The following is a 19,095-nucleotide window of genomic DNA, read 5'->3' as shown; positions in this document are numbered from 1 at the left end:
GTGCAGAACACTTATAGCAGCATGGCTCAGTGGAAAGAACCTGGGCTTGGGAGTCAGAGGCCATGGGTTTGATTCCCAGCTCTGCCACATGTCAGCTGTGTGACTGTGGGCAAGTCACTTAACTTCTCTGTGCCTCAGTTACCTCATCTGTAAAATGGGATTTTAAAATGGGATTAACTGTGAGCCTCACATGGGACAACCTGATTACCCTGTATCTACTCCAGCGCTTAGAACAGTGCTCGGCACATAGTAAACGCTTAACAAATACCAACATTATTATTATTATTATTATTACTAAGCATTGAGTATAGTACAAGATGACAGAATTAGCAGACACGTTCCCTTTCCATAAGGAGCTAATAGCCTAGAGGGGGAGAAAGACATCAACATGAATAAATAATTTAAAGTTCCACTAGTTACTCAAGAGGACACTGGGTTGATCAACCAATCAATAATTCATTCAATCAGTGGTATTTATTGTGTGCTAACTGCATGTAGATCACTCTATTAAGCACTTTAGTGGGGGGGGTATAATGCTATAAAGTTGGTAGTCGCACTCCCTCAGTCCACTAGTGAACTAGTGGAAAAAGCACAGGGTTGAGAGTCAGAGGAACCGAGTTCTAATCTTATAATATAATGATGGTATTTGTTAAGCACTTACTATGTGCCAAGCACTGTTCTAAGCGCTGGGGTAGATACAAGGTAATCAGGTTGTCCCACGTGGAACTCCCAGTCTTAATCCCCATTTTACAGATGAGGTAACTGAGGCACAGAGAAGTTAAGTGACTTGCCCAAGGTCACACAGTAGACCAGTGGTAGAGTTGGAATTAGAACCCATGACCTCTGACTCCCAAGACCATGCTCTTTCCACTAAGCCATGCAGCTTGGATCTGCTGTGTGACCTTGGGTGAGTTACTTTATTACTCTATGCCTCAGTTTCCTGAACCATAAAAATGGGGTTCTCCTTCCTATTTAGACTGTGAGCTCCAGGGGGAAAGGGATTGTGTCCAACCTGAATAACTGGCACCTATCACAGCACTTAATATCAAATACCCCATATATATCTATAGATATAGATCTACACATCTATATATATATATATATATATATATCGTAAGGTTCTTACAGTCTAGAGAGGGAGACAGACATTAAAATCAATTATGGATGTGCGAATACGTGCTGCAGAGCTGAGGGTGGGGTGAATATCAAGTGCTTAACGGGTACAGATCCCTCTGAATGTATTTTGGCTGGAGTGACACTTTGGGGTCCCTACGGTGGTCTCTGCTGTGACACAGCTCCTGCTGTTCCTGCTGTCTCTCTGACTTTTGTTACGGTAGAGCAGTCTCCCTCACAATAACCTCCCAGCAGATTTGTCTGCCTGCTGCAGTGGTTTACCCCCAGCACACTGCGATGTCACATTTTTGCACCTGTGTTTTGTCGTGTCTTCTGATCACCGTGTTCTGTCTTCCACACTTCTCTGTGTCTCCTTCCAGTTTTCCCCACAGCAGCTGGTTGAGTTGTCTGTGGTGATCCATTCTCTTTGCATGTCCTGCTCAGTGGAGCTGGGTGGCTGTGAGCGTTTCTTGGATGCTGGGACCTTCTTGTAAATGATCATTTTGTTCTACCCCTAATTCTGAGTGAGTGAATTAAGCGGACCAATAAAGAATAGGAATATAATTGTGTGAGCACAGATGAACAGTCCATGTCATCCATGGTGTGAAACATATATCAATCAGCCTCTCCCTGCCTCAGCTTTCTCCACTATAGAATGGGGTAAAATACCTGTTTGCTCTCCCTCTTAGACTAAGCTCCAGACAAGATGGGAATTGTGTCTGATCTGATTACCTTACATTTACCCCACCACTTAACACAGTGCTTGAAAAAAGGGTAAGCACTAAACAAATACTATAGTTATTACTACTAATAATGATGATTGTGGCATTTGTTAAATGCTTTCTATGTGGTCAAACCCTATAGTAAGTGCTGGGATAGATATCAAGTACTATATGGGGCTTACAGTCCAAATAACAGAGATAACAGTATTGTTTCCACATTTTGAATGAGGGAACTGAGGCATAGGGCAGTTAAGAGCTTTGTTCAAGGTCACACAACAGGCAAATGGTGGAGCTAGTGATAATGATAAAAATAATAAAGATAATGATAATAACTGTAATATTAAGTCCATACTATGTTTCAAACACTATTCTTAGTCCCGGGGTAGATACAAGATAATCAGGTCCCATCAGGAGCTCACAGTCTAAGTAGGAGGGAGAACAGCTATTGAATCCCCATTTTGCAGAAGAGACAACTGAGGAAAAGAGAAGTTAAGTGACTTTTGCAAGGTCACACAACAGACGGTGACAGGAATTAGAACTCAGGCCTTCTGACTCCCAGGTCCATACTTTTATCACTAGTCCACACTGCTTCTCTTATTGCTATTACTACTTTGACACTAAGAGGGAAGTTTGACAGTCTTGATTCTACTGCTGGGACAGGGTAATCCCCACAGCAGAAACAGACAGGACCCAGGTCAGTTTTTTTGGAGTCACCTTGTCCCCATCAGGTCTGGACATTACACCTACTCATTTATCGATTCAATCGTATTTATTGAGCACTTACTGTGTGCAAAGCACTGTACTAAGTGCTTGGGTGAGTACAGTACAACAACAAACAGATACATTCCCTGCCTACAAAGAGCTCATAGCCTAGAGGGGGAGATGGACATTAATATAAATAAATAGATAAAAAATAAATATATTACAGATATATACATATGTACTGTGGGGCTGGGAGGGCAGATGAATGAAGGGAACAAGTCAGGGCGATGCAGAAGGGGGTGGGAGAAGAGGAGAGGAGTGATTAATCAGGGAAGGCTTCTTGGAGGAGATGTGCCTTCAATAAGACTTTGAAGTGGGGGAGAGCAATTATCTGTCTGATTGAGGAGGGAGGGTGCTCCAGACCAGAGGCACGAAGTGGGTGGTTGGTCATCGGTGAGATAGACCCTTAACTTCTCTGTGCCTCAGTTACCTCATCTGTAAAAATGGGGAATAAAAAATGTGAGCCCCCATGTGGGACAATCTGATCACCCTGTATCTACCCCAGCGTTTAGTGCTATGCACATAGTAAGCGCTTAACAAATACTATTATTATTATTATTAGATGAGACTGAGGTAGGGTGAGAATTTAAGCATTAGAGGAATGAAGTATATGGGGTGGAGTGCAGTAGGAGAGTGGTGAGGAGAGGTACCGCCACTGCTCGAGTCCATCCCCCACCCCCACCTTCCCCAGCACACTTTGGGAGTCAGGATCCAGAGATAACAAGCCTTCCCAACTGGGAAGCTGAAGGACTTTGGAAAGCAAAAATTGAGGAGCATGAGGTCCACTCCCTCCTAGAGTACTGAATGGTATTGTACTTCCCCAAGAGCCTAGTACCATGCTCTGAACACAGCTAGTGCTCAATAAATGTCATCCATCAAATCTAGTATTGTTCATCCTCAATTATTCCCTTTATCTTTTATTCTGGTGTTTTTAGATGCTCCCACTGTCTGTATTGTATTTAGTACAATACAGTAGAACGAACATGGGCCTGGGAGTGATACAATCCCATGATGATGTATGATGTTTGACCTTGGGCAAGACACTTAACTTCTCTCTGCCTCTGTTACCACATCTGTAAAATGGGGACAAGACTATGAGCCCCACATGGAACACTGACTATGTCCAACCTGATTAGCTTATACCTACCCCAGGGCTTAGTACAGTGCCTGGCACATAGTAAGTGCTTAACAAACACCATTAAAATAAAAATGCTGGTCTTCATCCACCTATATTGTAATACCACATGGGACAGAGACCACCTGTGAACTGTTTATCTTGTTTCCCTCCCAGTGCAGAGCCCAGTGCCTGCAAGTTAAGAAGGCCTTAATGCATTTCACAACAATTTATCTGAATCTCTCTGTGGAAGTGGGTTAAAGTTTGGTATCATTGGCATGTTGTTGTGATTTTCTTCTTCCAGGGCAATTAACAGTTTCAGTGACCATGGCTGACATGCTTTTTATTTTGAGAGTGGGGATAAAAGAAGACAAATATTTTAGATGAGATGGGGCTTGGGAAGGTGGTGGGCTAGAGAGAGTGTAAAGGCCAGAAATCTACCATTTTGGGTCTTTTCTGCTCTGACTGAAACCTTTCAGATGGGCAAAGTTGGGAGCTGAGCTGGAGAAGCCCCCACTCCCACTGACTCCATGGAGGCAGCATCTATAACAAGTGGCCTTAAATGTTTTTTTTACCCATTCAGACATTGAACCTCTTCGTCTCCCTCCTTCAAATCCTATAATTCACCCTTGAAGATGACGTATGAGCAAAGGGGTACTTTCTCCCACAGGGCGGTGTCACTTACTTTCAGCCTTGAAATTTAGTCCCTTGCGTAAATCTGAATTGTTAATGGATGACTAGGCTTCTCTTCCCATGTGGCCTAGTGGAAAGAGTAGGAGCCTGGGAGTTGGAAGGACCTGGGTTCTAATCCCAGGTCTTCCACTTATCTGCTGTGTGACCTTGGGCAAGTCACTTCACTTCTATGGGCCTCAGTTTCCTCATCTGTAAAATGGAATTAAGACTGTGAGTCCCATGTGGGACAGGGGCTATTCCAACCTGATTAGCTTATATCTATTCCAGCTAGGAACAGTGCTTGACATATAGCCAGCACTTAACAAATATAATCATTATTATTGTTATTATTAACTGCAGAATTTTATCCAGAACCATTTCTTCTCATGAAAGGTGGGTCCTCATCTTCTGGCAGTTACAAATCTTATTTGCTTTCTAAGAGGCAGGGTAGTAGTGGAAAGAGCATGATCTTGAGAGTCCAAGGGCCTGAGTTTTAATCCCAGCTCCACCACTTGTTTGCTATGTGAAGTTGGGCAAATCACTTCACTTTTCTGGGCCTCAGTTACCTCATCTATAAAATGGGGATTAAAGGTATGAGAGCCCTGTGTGGGATAGGGACTGTGTCCAACCTGACTAGTTTCTATCTGCCCAAGTACTTAGTACAATCCTTGGCACATAGCTTTTAACAAACACCACTTTTTAAAAAAAGGCACACATGTCTGGACACAGTGTAGTCTTAGCGGAATGACTGTTGGCCACTGGGTTCAAAAAACACTGATGCAAATGGAGATCTCGATCCAGTCCCTAAGATGCATAGAAATCTGTGGCTAATAATAACAGTAATAATTGTGGTATTTGTGAAATGTTTATTATGTTCCAGGCACCTTAGTAAATGCTGTGGTGCATACAGGCAAATTGGGTTGGACACAGTCACTGTCCCACGTGGAGTTCACATTCTCAATCTCCCTTTTATAGATGAGGTACCTGAGCCACAGAGAAATGAAGTGACTTGCCCAAAGGCATCCAGCTGACAAGTGACGGAGCTGGGATTAGAACCCATAACCTTGTAACTCCCAGGCCTGTGCTCTATCATGGTACTACATTCAGGCAAGAGCAGTAATACACCAAACTTTTAGATTTATTTCCTAGAAGGGACCATTTCATTGTGACTTGGGAAAAAAATCAGCCAAAAAAGTCTAAGGATCTAAATACATTTGTAAATTCCCCTCAAAGCCAGTATAAAGGTCACACTGTCTAGACTTCTCATCATATTGCTTTGAAGAGAGTTATTCTAGGGTGGAAACATTTGTCCTGCATATATACTTTATCTACCGGGCTCCTAGCATCAAAATTAATTAGTTTCAAAACAGGACTGTTGTTGTCAGCTTCCAAAAACAATGCACAAGCTAAATATAGAGTTGATCTCATGCTGCAAAACCTGCTTGCCTGCAGGTACGATGAAACGCTGGAATTACTTAATAGAGAAGCAGCAAGGGATTAATGTAAATAGTTTTATACTAGGCTATTTCCCCTAATCCTAATCTACTTTAATGTCTATCTCCCCCTATGGACTGTAAGATCCCTGTGAACAAGGATCTTGCCTACCAACTCTGTTTCTTTGTACTTTCCGGAGAGCTTAATAGAGTGCTCTGCTTAAACTATTGACTGATTAATTGAAGGAAGGAATGGGAGTCATGTGTTCATTCTCTGGTGAAGACTTGTCTTGGAAGAGCAGCTGTGGAGCATAAATGGAATTGAAGTTAGAATCTCCCAAGGTTGAAGCTTTTGGGAATGTCAATCAATCCAATCAATGACATTTTTTGAGCCTTTACTATATACAGAACAGTACTAAACATGTGGGAGGTACAACAGAGTTAGGACATGTTCCCTGCCCATAACAAGCTTATAGTCTAGAAGACGAGAATGTCATTTCAGTTCAAGCAGAATTTCCAGCAAGTTAGCCTGTTCTCTCTTCCTCAGGGAAGATATGGCCTGAATTTAGCCAGCACCGGGATCGAGGACGTGGGATGAGTTGTTTTTACTGTTCCTCCCCCTCAGTTTCCATAGGACAGCAACTATAAACAAGCATAGCTTTCCTGCAAAAGTTTAAGACAATATTAGTTCATCAGCTCGAATGCAACATTGGCCCAGGGCAACGTATCATCCTATTTAAATCCAGTCCCTGGTATGGTTTCCTGACTGATGGTGTGTGCTCAGTTCTGCCAGGTTTTTGTGTTTTCACTAAAGATTTGGCTGGAGAGGGGGTCAGAGGAAGGGGTGACCGGCGGGGATGCGATCCAAAAAGACACTCACTGATCTTCATGACAAAGTGGGGCCTGGTGTACAATTGTGCCATTTTTAGTGTTTGCATTTGTAAAGCGCTAACTATGTGCCAGGCACTGTACTAAGCGCTGGGGCAGCTACAAGATAATCGGGTTAGATACAGTTCCTGTCCCGCAGAGAGCTCACGTCTTAATCCCCATTTTATAGATGAATTCACTGAGGCACAGAGAAATGAAGTAACTTGACCTAGATCACAGAGCAGACAGGTGATAGTGCTAGGATTAGTACCCAGATCCACTGACTCCCAAGCCCGTGCTCTTCTCAGAAGGCCAGGCTGCTATTGTATCTATTCCAGCGCTATGGAATGATTGTGTCACTGATACAGTCCCAGCTTCATTGGAGTGACTTACCTTGTGTACAAAGTTGGAAAGGATGGATAGAGGGGATGATTGTGCTGGTGGGTAGGGGAATGTCATCTTGGAAAGCTCCCTGGAGGAGGTGGCCATGAGCTGCTCCCAAGCTGTAAAGCAGGGATCATGTCTGCCAACTCTATTGTATTATACTCTCTCAAGGACTTTGTACAGGGCCCTGTATTCAGTTAGTGCTCAATAAATACCACTGATTTATTGATGGAATTTATAGGTCTGTGTTTAACCAGAGTAAAACCCAAATGCATATTCTCCAGTTTATTTATGACCCTCTATCTCTCTGCCCTCTCTCTTCCACACGGCAACCCTACATCTCCTCCTTCTTGGACTCTCATTTCCACTACCCCAATTAGAAAAGCAGCATGGCTTAGTGTAGAGCATGGGCCTGGGAGTCAGAGGTCGTGGGTTCTAATCCCGGCTCCACCATTTGTCAGCTGTATGACTTTGGGCAAGTCACTTAACTTCTCTGTGCCTCAGTTCCCTCATCTGTAAAATGGGGATTAAGACTGTGAGCCCCAAGTGGGACAACCTGATAAGTTTGTATCTACCCCAGCGCTTAGAACTGTTCTCAACTCGGCTTACAGTAAGACTGTGAGTCCCAAGTGGGGCAACCTTTCATTCAGTCATTCAATAGTATTTATTGAGCGCTTACTATGTGCAGAGCACTGTACTAAGCGCTTGGGATGAACAAGTCGGCAACAGATAGAGACAGTCCCTGCCATTTGATGGGCTTACAGTCTAATCGGGGGAGACGGACAGACAAGAACAATGGCAATAAATAGAGTCAAGGGGAAGAACATCTCGTAAAAACAATGGCAACTAAATAGAATCGAGGCGATGTACAATTCATTAACAAAATAAATAGGGTAACGAAAATATATACAGTTGAGCGGACGAGTACAGTGCTGTGGGGATGGGAAGGGAGAGGTGGAGGAGCAGAGGGAAAAGGGGAAAAAGAGGGTTAAGCTGCGGAGAGGTAAAGGGGGGATGGCAGAGGGAGTAGAGGGAGAAGAGGAGCTCAGTCTGGGAACTCCTCTTGGAGGAGGTGAGTTTTAAGTAGGGTTTTGAAGAGGGAAAGAGAATCAGTTTGCGGAGGTGAGGAGGGAGGGCGTTCCAGGACCGCGGGAGGACGTGACCCAGGGGTCGACGGCGGGATAGGCGAGACCGAGGGACGGTGAGGAGGTGGGTGGCAGAGGAGCGGAGCGTGCGGGGTGGGCGGTAGAAAGAGAGAAGGGAGGAGAGGTAGGAAGGGGCAAGGTGATGGAGAGCCTTGAAGCCTAAAGTGAGGAGTTTTTGTTTGGAACGGAGGTCGATAGGCAACCACTGGAGTTGTTTAAGAAGGGGAGTGACATGCCCAGATCGTTTCTGCAGGAAGATGAGTCGGGCAGCGGAATGAAGAATAGACCGGAGCGGGGCGAGAGAGGAGGAAGGGAGGTCAGAGAGAAGGCTGACACAGTAGTCTAGCCGGGATATAACGAGAGCCCGTAACAGTAAGGTAGCCTTTTGGGTGGAGAGGAAAGGGCGGATCTTGGCGATATTGTAGAGGTGAAACCGGCAGGTCTTGGTAACGGATAGGATGTGTGGGGTGAACGAGAGAGACGAGTCAAGGATGACACCGAGATTGCGGGCCTGAGAGACGGGAAGGATGGTCGTGCCATCCACGGTGATAGAGAAGTCTAGGAGAGGACTGGGTTTGATAACCTTGTATCTATCGTAGCACTTAGAATAGTGCTCAGCACGTAGTAATCACTTAATAATGTTGGTATTTGTTAAGTGCTTATTATGTGCAGAGCACTGTTCTAAGCGCTGGGGGAGATACAGGGTAATCAGGTCGTCCCACGTAAGGCTCACAGTTAATCGTTAATCCCCATTTTAACAGATGAGGTAACTGAGGCACGGAGAAGTTAAGTGATTTGCCCACAGTCACACAGCTGACAAGTGGCAGAGTTGAGAGTCGAACTCATGACCTCTGACTCTGAAGCCCAGGCTCTTTCCACAGAGCCATGCTGCTTTCCTATTGGCTTATTAATATTGGCTTAACAAATGCCAATATTAATTAAAATAGTGCTTGGCACATAATAAGTGCTTAACAAATACCATCATCATCATCATCAATTATTCCAGTCTTTTAACTCCTTCTGAAACTCCCAGTGCTCCCCCATCCCCCCATCTCTCTGGCACCTGTAGTAACCAGTAAGGACAGCCCCTGCTGTAGGAAGGAAGGGAGGATAGGGAGTGGAGCTGAGCCCTGTAAATGATAACCTAGAATGACCTCTGACAATTTACGAACTCAGGGTTCTCTGCCTAGGTGACCTCCTGCCCTCAGGCATACTGGCCACCTGGTCCGACAGAACCTAGGAACGTAATCTCAGAAGCGCCTGCAGAGGCAGAAGGGATCAGGCTTCCTTGAGGTCAGGGTGAGTGTGGGAATGGGAATGCTTCCCTCCCAGAGAGCTCTAGCCACCCCTGTCTTAGGGCTGGTTCCCATGGCGCACACCCTGGGTACTCAGGCCCACAGCAACAGCAGCGTGACACAGGCATGGGAGTCAGAGGTCATGGGTTCTAATCCCGACTCTGCGGCTTGTCAGCTGTGACAAGTGACTTAAGTTCTCTGTGCCTCAGCTACCTCATCTGTAAAATAGGGATGAAGACTGTGAGCCCCATGCAAGACACTCTGATTATCTTGTATATATCCCAGTGCTTAGAACAGTGCTTGGCACATAGTAGGCGCTTAACAAATACCAACATCATCATTATCTGGCTCCCCTTCACCACTTCATCACTCACACTGTCCAATCTGGATTCAGGAAGCAAGTGGAGCTTAGGCCTTGTTGCTTCTTGAGCACCCTCTTCCCTTCCCTCTCCACAGAGCACAGTCTGAAGGTGACTGTGGCTCACGCCAACCTGTGTGCTTTGTTGTCCCCATCGTAGGACCAAAGCCCCTGGCCCACACCCCTCTACATTCACATGTCTCTTTCTCTTGGTCTTGGTGCTTGGCACCAAAGAGGCAGGGAGTGGGAGTCTTGGTTTTGATCCCCTGAGGTGTGGAATCATATGGGGTTTTGGGGGAGGTCTGGCCCTAGCTTATCATACTCCAACTGGATTATTGCATCAGCCTCCTTAAGCTAATACAGTGCTCTGCACACAGTAAGTGCTCAATAAATATGATTGAATGAATGAATGATCTCCCATCCTCCTGTTTTTCCCAGCTCCAGTCTATTCTTCATTCCACTGCCCAGATCATCTTTCTACAGAAACACTCTGGGCATGTCACTCCCCTCCTCAAAAATCTCCAGTGGTGGCCTATCAACCTTCTCATGAAACAAAAACTCACCCTTGGCTTCAAAGCTCTCCATCACCTTGCCCCCTCCTACCTCACCTCCCTTCTCTCCTTCTACAGCTCACCCCACACACTCCGCTCCTCTGCCTCTAACCTCCTCACGGTGTCTTGTTCTCTCCTGTCCCACTGTCAGCCCCTGGCCCTCATCCTACCCCTGGCCTGGAATGCCCTCTCTCCTCACCTCCACCAAACTAACTCTCTTGCCCTCTTCAGAGCCCTACTGAGAGCTCACCTCCTTCAGGAGGCCTTCCCAGACTGAGCCCTCCCTTTCTCTCTGCCCCTCCTCCCCTTCCCATTCCCCCTACTGAGATGTGGCATGGCATAGTGGATAGAGCACAGGCCTGGGAGTCAGAAAGTCATGGGTTCTAATCCCAGCTCAGCCACTTGTCTGCTGTGTGACCTTGGGCAAGTCACTTCACTTCTCTGGACCTCAGTGACCTCATCTGGAAAATGGAGATTGAGAATGTGACCCTAGTGTGGGACAGGAACTGTTTCTAACCTGATTTGCTTGTATCTACCCCAGTGCTTAGTACAGTGCCTGGCACACAGTAAGCGCTTAACAAATACCACAATTATTATTACTCCCTCCCTCTGCTCTACCCCCTTCCCATCATCACAGAACTTGTGCATATTTGTATATATTATTTATTATTCTATTTATTTCATTAGTGATGTGTATATATCTATGATTCTATTTATCTTGATGGTATTGATGCCTGACTACTTGTTTTGTTTTGCTATCTGTCACCCCCTTTTAGACTGTTAAGCCGCTATGGGACAGGGATTGTCTCTATCTGTTGCTGAATTGTACATTCTAAGCACTTAGTACAATGCTCTGCACACAGTAAGCACTTAATAAATATGATTGAATGAATGAATGAATCTCCCATCAGTACACCCGGATCCACCTCGAGCACTGGTCCTAGGCACATGGTGGCAGCAAGCCCAAGATGGCAGGCTTTGATGACAATAACTACTAATGAGCTGCAAGAGAAATAACATGGCCCAGTGGATAGGCCTGGGAGTCAAAAGGTTCTGTGTTCTAATCCTGGCTCTGCCACTTGTCTTCTGGGTGACCTTAGGCAAGGCACTTCACTTCTCTAAAGCTCGATTACCCTGTCTGAAAAATGGGGATTAAGACTGCGAGCCCATGTGCGACATAGACTGAATCCAACTTTCATTCAATAGTATTTATTGAGCGCTTACTGTGTGCAGAGCACTGTACTAAGCGCTTGGAATGAACAAGTTGGCAACAGATAGAGACCGTCTGGTTAGCTTGTATCTACCCCAGTACTTAGAACAGTATGTGGCACATAGTTAAGCGCTTAATAAGCACCATTTTAAAAAAAGAACAGATTTGCCAACCCAGCAACCAAGAAAGGCAGGTCAAAAAGGATTCACACTTGTGGCACCATCTGGAGGAGGGAAAGGTTGCCTGACGATGGGAATACATAAATGGACAAAAGGAAAAAAGCCCAGATCTGCTTTTAAGGTGGGAACCTGTAGACATTCATACATTCATTCATTCATTCATTCATTAATCATATCTCAATCTTATTGAGAAGCAGCGTGGCTCAGTGGAAAGAGCCTGGGCTTCAGAGTCCGAGGTCATGGGTTCGAATCCCAGCTCTGCCACTTGTCAGCTGTGTGACTGTGGGCAAGTCACTTAACTTCTCTGTGCCTCAGTTACCTCATCTGTAAAATGGGGATTAACTGTGAGCCTTATGTGGGACAACCTGATGACCCTGTATCTACCCCAGTGCTTAGAACAGTGCTCTGCACATAGTAAGCGCTTAACAAATACCAACATTATTATTATATTTATTGCAGAGCTCTGTACTACGTGCTTGGGAGCATACAATGCAACAATAAACATTCCCTGCCCACAACGAGCTTACAGTCTAGACATATGTCCAGACCACCCAGGAGGAAGGGAGAATAATGGCTCCACACCTAGAATGAGCCACTGATGAATCTTTTCTACTCTACACATCTCTGGGCATGGTCTCTACAGAGAATGTGCATAACATTATAAATGTGGCCCTGCCTGACCAAAACCCTTCCAATAAGCATCAGTTTAATGTTGAGGGTTAGCTTTACCTCTTGATTGAAGACAAGCAGCAAAGCCTCCTCTAGTATGTAAGCTTGCTGTGAACAGGGAATGTGTCTGCTTATTGTTGTATTGTAATTATGATTATTATTATTATTGTTGTATTTACTAAGAGCTTAATCTGTGCCAAGCAGTGTTTTCCCACATGGGGCTCACAGTCTTTATCCCCATTTTACAGTTGAGATGAGGCACAGAGAAGTTAAGTGGCTTTCCCAAGGTCACACAGCAGACAAGTGGTGGAGCTGGAATTAGAACCCATGCCCTATGACTTCCAAGCATGTGCTCTTGCTTCTTCTCATCATACTTTCCCAAGCGCTTAGTACAGTGCTTTGCACACAATAAAGCGCTCAATAAACACAACTGACTGACTAAAGACTTGGGTCCAAAATGTCCCCGTGAACCAGTCACTGATATAGTTTTTTTTCTTCGTCATTAGTTGGGACTTCCCCTTCAGCCCCTTTACATTTCTGAACAGCGCTTTTGTTTTTACAATGGATTATTTACTACTGATATTATTATTACCATATTTGTTAAATGCTTACTATGTGACAAGAACTGTTCCAAGAGCTGGGATAGATATAACTTAATTAGGTTGGGTACAGTCCCTATCCCATGGGGCTCACAGTCTAAGTAGGATAGAAACCAGGCATTGAACCACAATTTTACAGATGAGGAAACTGAGTCATAGAGAAGTCCAGTGATTTTTCCCACAGTCACACAGCAGACAAGTGGCAGAACTGGAATTAGAACCCAGGTCCTCTGATTCCTAGGCCTGTTGTCTTTCCAGTAGGCAACTCTTAGAAATTTCCAAATAAGATTTGACTGCTCACGGGTTTACAATAGGTTTGAGGGAGTTTTCACTCAACTCTGAAATCCTCACTAGATTCCTAAACTGGACTTATTCTATTTTCATATGCCTTTGATAAAATTGAATTTTCTTCTTCAAAGAAACAAAGACTTCAAAAAGATTTATTTTATTGTTGGGAAATCACATATATATTTTACATCTTGTGAATTGAATTGCCTGAGAATTTTCATGAACTACATGAACTACATTTTCATTTAAATGCATATATTCTAAAAAAGACCTGATTCATCCATCGAGTATAAGCAGGGTTCCATGGATTCAAAGGGGGAACACTGTCAAAGGTTGAAAGGGAAGTCACACCAGTATGGTGAAAATGACTTGTCATGATGTGTTATGTGCTTTCTCAAAACCCACAACCTTGAGAATTATCCTCATTTGAAATATTTAATTCACCTATTGGAACACAGCTGCCCATTTTGGGTGGAAGTATAGAACTCAATCAATCAATCAATTTATCGAGTGTTTATTGTGTACAGTGTTTACAATTTTGGAATTGGTAGAGAGGATCTCTAATCCATTAAAATTGAATCTTCAGGTTCAAAAAGGGACATATTGGGAGACAACATACACGAATGATAAAGGAAAAATACCCACAGCAAAAACAAAGCTCTAGGTGGGCTATTCTTTAATAAAACACAGTGTTTACTGTGCATACTGTGTACAGTGTTTACTTGGTACTGTGCTTGGGAGAGCACAATATGGCAGAATTGGTAGTTACATACTCTAACGTGAAAACCTATCGGTCCAAGCCTATGCCTAGACTGAAATAAGGCCAGAGATCATTTTTCCAAATTAATAGTTATTCCCTAACTCTGCAGAAGCAGCCTTCTCTAACTTATTTCCTACCTACCCCCTACCCGGGAGTTCAATTTTGCTTTGGATCAGCCTGTCCTGCCATAAACTGATCAAACTATAAGGGGGTTCCAGGAAATGATCCTCAGCTCCAAGCAGGAGCATGACGAGTAGTTCAAGAGGAAATCGAGCAGAGTGTGGCATTTTTAGCTGACAGCATGCTTCACAGTTCCCATTTGTGTTCAGGTTTGTCCTCGCCTACTTACATTCTTAAACGATTGGTTGCCTTACAGGGAGAGCTCTTCATGGTCATTACTGTGGCTTTTAATAGTGAGTTCCGAAGGAAAGAAAAAATGCCAAGGGTGTCATAGACAATTTTTCATCACGGTCATGCATCTTTTCATAGGAAAACATGTCTATCCAGCCATAATCTTGGAGTAAATATCTTGCATTTCCGACTCATGCTCAGGTTAACTGGGGAAGCAGATTTTTTTCATTTTATTAAAGGATAGCCTGCCTAGTGCTTTATTTTTGCTGTTGATATATTCATTTTATCATTCATGTGTGGTGTCTTCCAAGATGTCCCTTTTTGAACCTGAAGATTTAATTTTAATGGATTAGAGATCCTGTCTACCAATCCCAAATGCAGGAAAATTTGGGTAAATCCACCTGATTAGCTTACCTGTCTTGTCTTGAAAAATTCCATTACACAGAGGACCAGTGTGTCCTGGGAGTCAGAGGGACCTAGGTTCTAGTCCTGGCTCTGCCACTTGTCTGCTTTGTGACCTTGGGCAAGTCACTTCACTCCTCTGTGCCTCAGTTCCCTTGTCTATTAATGGGATTGTCTGTGAGCCCTATGTGGGAAAGGGACTGTGTCCAACTTGATTATGCTGTATCTACACCAGTGCTTAGAACAGCACCTGGCACATAGTAAGTGCTTAACAAATACCACAATTATTACTTTTTAATTATTATTTCACAATTAGTAATAGGGTTATGATTATTGACCTGGCCTCATCATTAGGGAAAGGTTTTAGAAAAATATCTGTCTCTACACAAATCTTCTGATGGTTATCCATTGCCTTCCATCTCAAGCAGAGTCCATCAGTGACATTTATTGAGCATTTACTGTGTGCAGAACAATAAGCCCTTAGGAGAACACAGTAGATGTGGTAGGCACAGTCCCTCCCTTCTAGGTGTTTACAGTCTACTTCTGATCATTGGTTTCCAGGAACTCAATCATCTCTTTCCTCCCTATTCGTTCCACTCACATCCCAAGTCAAACCCTTGGCTCCTCTCAAGCTACCTTACCCACTTTCCCTGTTCTCGTCTCATCTCAACCAGTCTCTCCTGCCACCAGTTCTTCCTCGAACTGCCTCCCTCTTCCCGCCTGGAAAACCACTGTTCTCTCCACTTCTTCATCTCCTCCAGAAAATCTTCCCTGATTAATCTCTCATTTTCCCCACCTTACATTCCTCAACTGCCACTTCAACATTTCCACATTACCTCAGTAACTGAATACTCACACACTTCAGTTGCATCTATGTTCATTTCTTTTTATTCTGTGGTTTCCTCCCTCCAACTGGTATTCATTTTAGTGTCTGCCTTTCCCAGTAGATTGTAAGCTCCTTTAAATCATCTCTATTAATGTTATCATCCTCTCCCAAGCAGTTAGTACAGTGCTCTGCACCAAGTAAGCACTCAATCAATTGCTCGATGGTATTTATTGTGTACTTTGCAGAACACTGTACTGTTTGGGAGAGTACAGTCTTGATAGACTTGTTCCCTGCCCACAGGGTGCTTACAGTCTATAGGGAGACACAAACATTACCATAGAGATAGGGGAAACAGTAGAGTTTAGGAATATTTATGTAAGTACTGTGGGGCTGAGGTATCACAGTGATTACAGGGTAAACGCATAGTCAACTCAGTATATGCAATTGATTTTATGAATACCCAGGAAAATGGTATCAGAGAGGGGCAAAAGAAAAGGGAAAGGAAGACAAATTAAAAGCCAGAAGAGATATTCTAACAGGGACTACTGAAGTGGAAGAATTTCCTGAATAACTGGAAGTTTAATCTTACATCAGTTTCCAGGTCCTACATCCAAACTTCAATATGCTCTTCCTTTCAGATTCTACTTCATTTGGAAGATATTTGATCAGTTAACATAATGCAGATGTCTTAATGTCCCCACCTCAGTCTACACTCCCCACTTCAGTCTTTACTTCACTCTGCTACCTGGATTATCTTTTTACAGAAACGCTCTGGGCATGTCACCCCCCCCTCCTCAAAAATCTCCAGTGGTTGCTCATTAACCTTTGCATGAAGCAAAAACTCCTCACTGTTGGCTTCAAAGCTCTCTATCACCTGGCCCCCTCCAACCTCACCTGCCTTCTCTCCTTTTACAGCCCAACCTGCACACTCTGCTTCTCTGCCACTGACCTCCTCACTGGGCCTCATTCTCTCCTGTCCGGCCATTGACCTCTGGCCTACATCCTACCTCTGGTCTGGAATGTCCTCTCTCCTCAGGTCTGCCAAACTAGCTCTCTTTACCCCCACAAAGCCCTACTGAGAGCACACCTCCTCCAGGAGGCCTTCCCAGACTGAGTCTCCCTTTTCTTCTGCTCCTCCTCTCCATCGCCTCTACTCCCTCCCTCTGCTCTACCCCTTCCCTGTCCCACAGCACTTCTGTATATTTGTACATATTTATTATTCTATTTTATTAATGATGTTTATTTATCTGTAACTCCATCTGTTTTGATGCTATTGATGCCTGACTACTTATTTTGTTTGGTTGTCTGTCTCCTCCTTCTAGACTGTGATGTATTGTTGGCTAAGGATTGTCTCTATCTGTTGCCAAATTGTAATTTCCAAGTGCTTAGTACAGTGCTCTGCACACAGTAAGCTCTCAGTAAATTCCATTGAATGAATGAATGAATAATGTGACTTCCTGCAATTATCCTGTTTCTACTGTGCAGTGATAAGCTTGCCTTTCTAGACTGCATCTTAAGGAGGGTTTAACTTTTTCTACTAATCAGGATTCATTAAACAAATCACTTCACACCTTTCAGTAAGACAAGACTCACAAGCCATACAAAGCCTTTCTTCTTGTTGGGTGACTTGTGCATATCTATTAATCAATAGTATTTTTGAGTACTTTGTACAGACCAGTACTGAATGCTTGGCAGAGTACAATACAGCACATAGACATGCTACTTGCCTTCAGGGAGCTTACCATCTAGCCCATGTGCTTTGTTATTTACTACTTTTGCTACTGGGATGGTGATGGGCTACATTGGACCTCTGCTCCCACTTTTTGGTGGCCGGGTTGGGACAAGGAGGAGTCTGGTGCCTGGCTCGGACTTTCTGCTTCTTGCTCTATGCCACTACTCACACAGGAAGCAGTGTGGCTCAGTGGGAAGCAGCATGGCTCAGTGGAAAGTTCACGGGCGTGGGAGTCAGAAGTCATGCATTCTAATCCCAGCTCTGCCACTTGTCAGCTGTGTGACTTTAAGCCCCACTGGGACACCTGATCACCTTCTATCACCCACAGTGCTTAAAACAGTGCTTTGCACATAGTAAGAGCTTAACAAATGCCATCATTATTATTATTACTCACCATTCCTCCCTCCTCCCCCGGCCTCCACCCTCCAGGACTACCCATTCTCCACCACTTGATCCCCTTCCTCCCCCTACTGCTCCCCCTGCCCCACAGAATGCCTGCCATCATTCCAGTCAAAATCATCGTTTTTTTTGGCAGCAGTTTGACAAGTCTTTGGTTTGTTGCAGATCTTCAATTTGTGAGGCTTAGGTCCCCTGACGCAGAATGTTCTCCAGTAATTTTGGTCTCTTCCAAAAAAAATCAAGGAACAAAATATCCTAATCGATTTATCAGTGGTATTTATCAAGTGCTAGATGTGAGCAGAAGCTTATCCTAAGCATTTGGGAGAGTACAATAGAGTAAGTAGACATGATCAATCAGGAAAGTATAATAGATTAAGGAAATATAATCTTTGCCCTCAAGGAATTTACAGTCAAAGAAGGGATATGCTAGGCAAAGTAGGAGGAAGCACTAAAAACACAAGCGGAGGACTGAATAATGGAGAATTTCCAGGAAGAGCAGAGTGGCTTAGCTTCCATAGCTCACAAAGGGGTACAGAATCAATCAATCATATTTATTAAGCACTTGCTGACTGCAGAGCCCTCAGAAGAAGAAGAAATAGCAGAAAATATTATTTTTGCCCAGAAGGAACCTTCAATCTAACAGGTGCAGATAGAAATAACATAGTTTACAAGTAGGAGATAGAAGCACTCAAATAGTATATTTCATAGAACAATATGTACAAAGTACATATCTGAAATTTATTTATACATATTAATGTCGATCTCCCACTCTAGACTGTAAGTTTGTTGTGGGCAGGGAATGTGTCTGTTCATTGTTGCATTGTACTCTCTCAAGCGCTTAGTACAGTGCTTTGCACACAGTAAGAGCTCAAGCACTTAGTACAGTGCTTTGCACACAATAAGAGCTCAATAAATATGATTGAATGAATGAATACAAAATGCAATGTGAAGTATATTCCACCAACTATACCCCAGCCTGCACGTTTCATTCCTCTCTAGCAAACTGCTTCCTGGGTATCATTCTTGTCTTTCTTGCTGTTGATCATTAGCTCATATCCTCCCTCCTCCCTGAAACCCCTCACTTCTCATCCAGCAGGTCACTGCTCTCCCCATTTTCTAAACCCTGTTAAAATCTTACCTCTTCTAGGAGGTCTTTCATGATTAACCTCTCATCTCCCCACCCTGTTTTCCTCTCTGCTGCCACTTTAGCTCTTTTGTCACCTAAGCACTTAATTTCCCCCTTTTAGATAATTTTGTAGGGCTC

Source organism: Ornithorhynchus anatinus, chromosome 1 (assembly GCF_004115215.2).
Source record: "Ornithorhynchus anatinus isolate Pmale09 chromosome 1, mOrnAna1.pri.v4, whole genome shotgun sequence".
NCBI lineage: Eukaryota > Metazoa > Chordata > Mammalia > Monotremata > Ornithorhynchidae > Ornithorhynchus > Ornithorhynchus anatinus.
Note: the sequence above shows the minus strand (reverse complement) of the source record.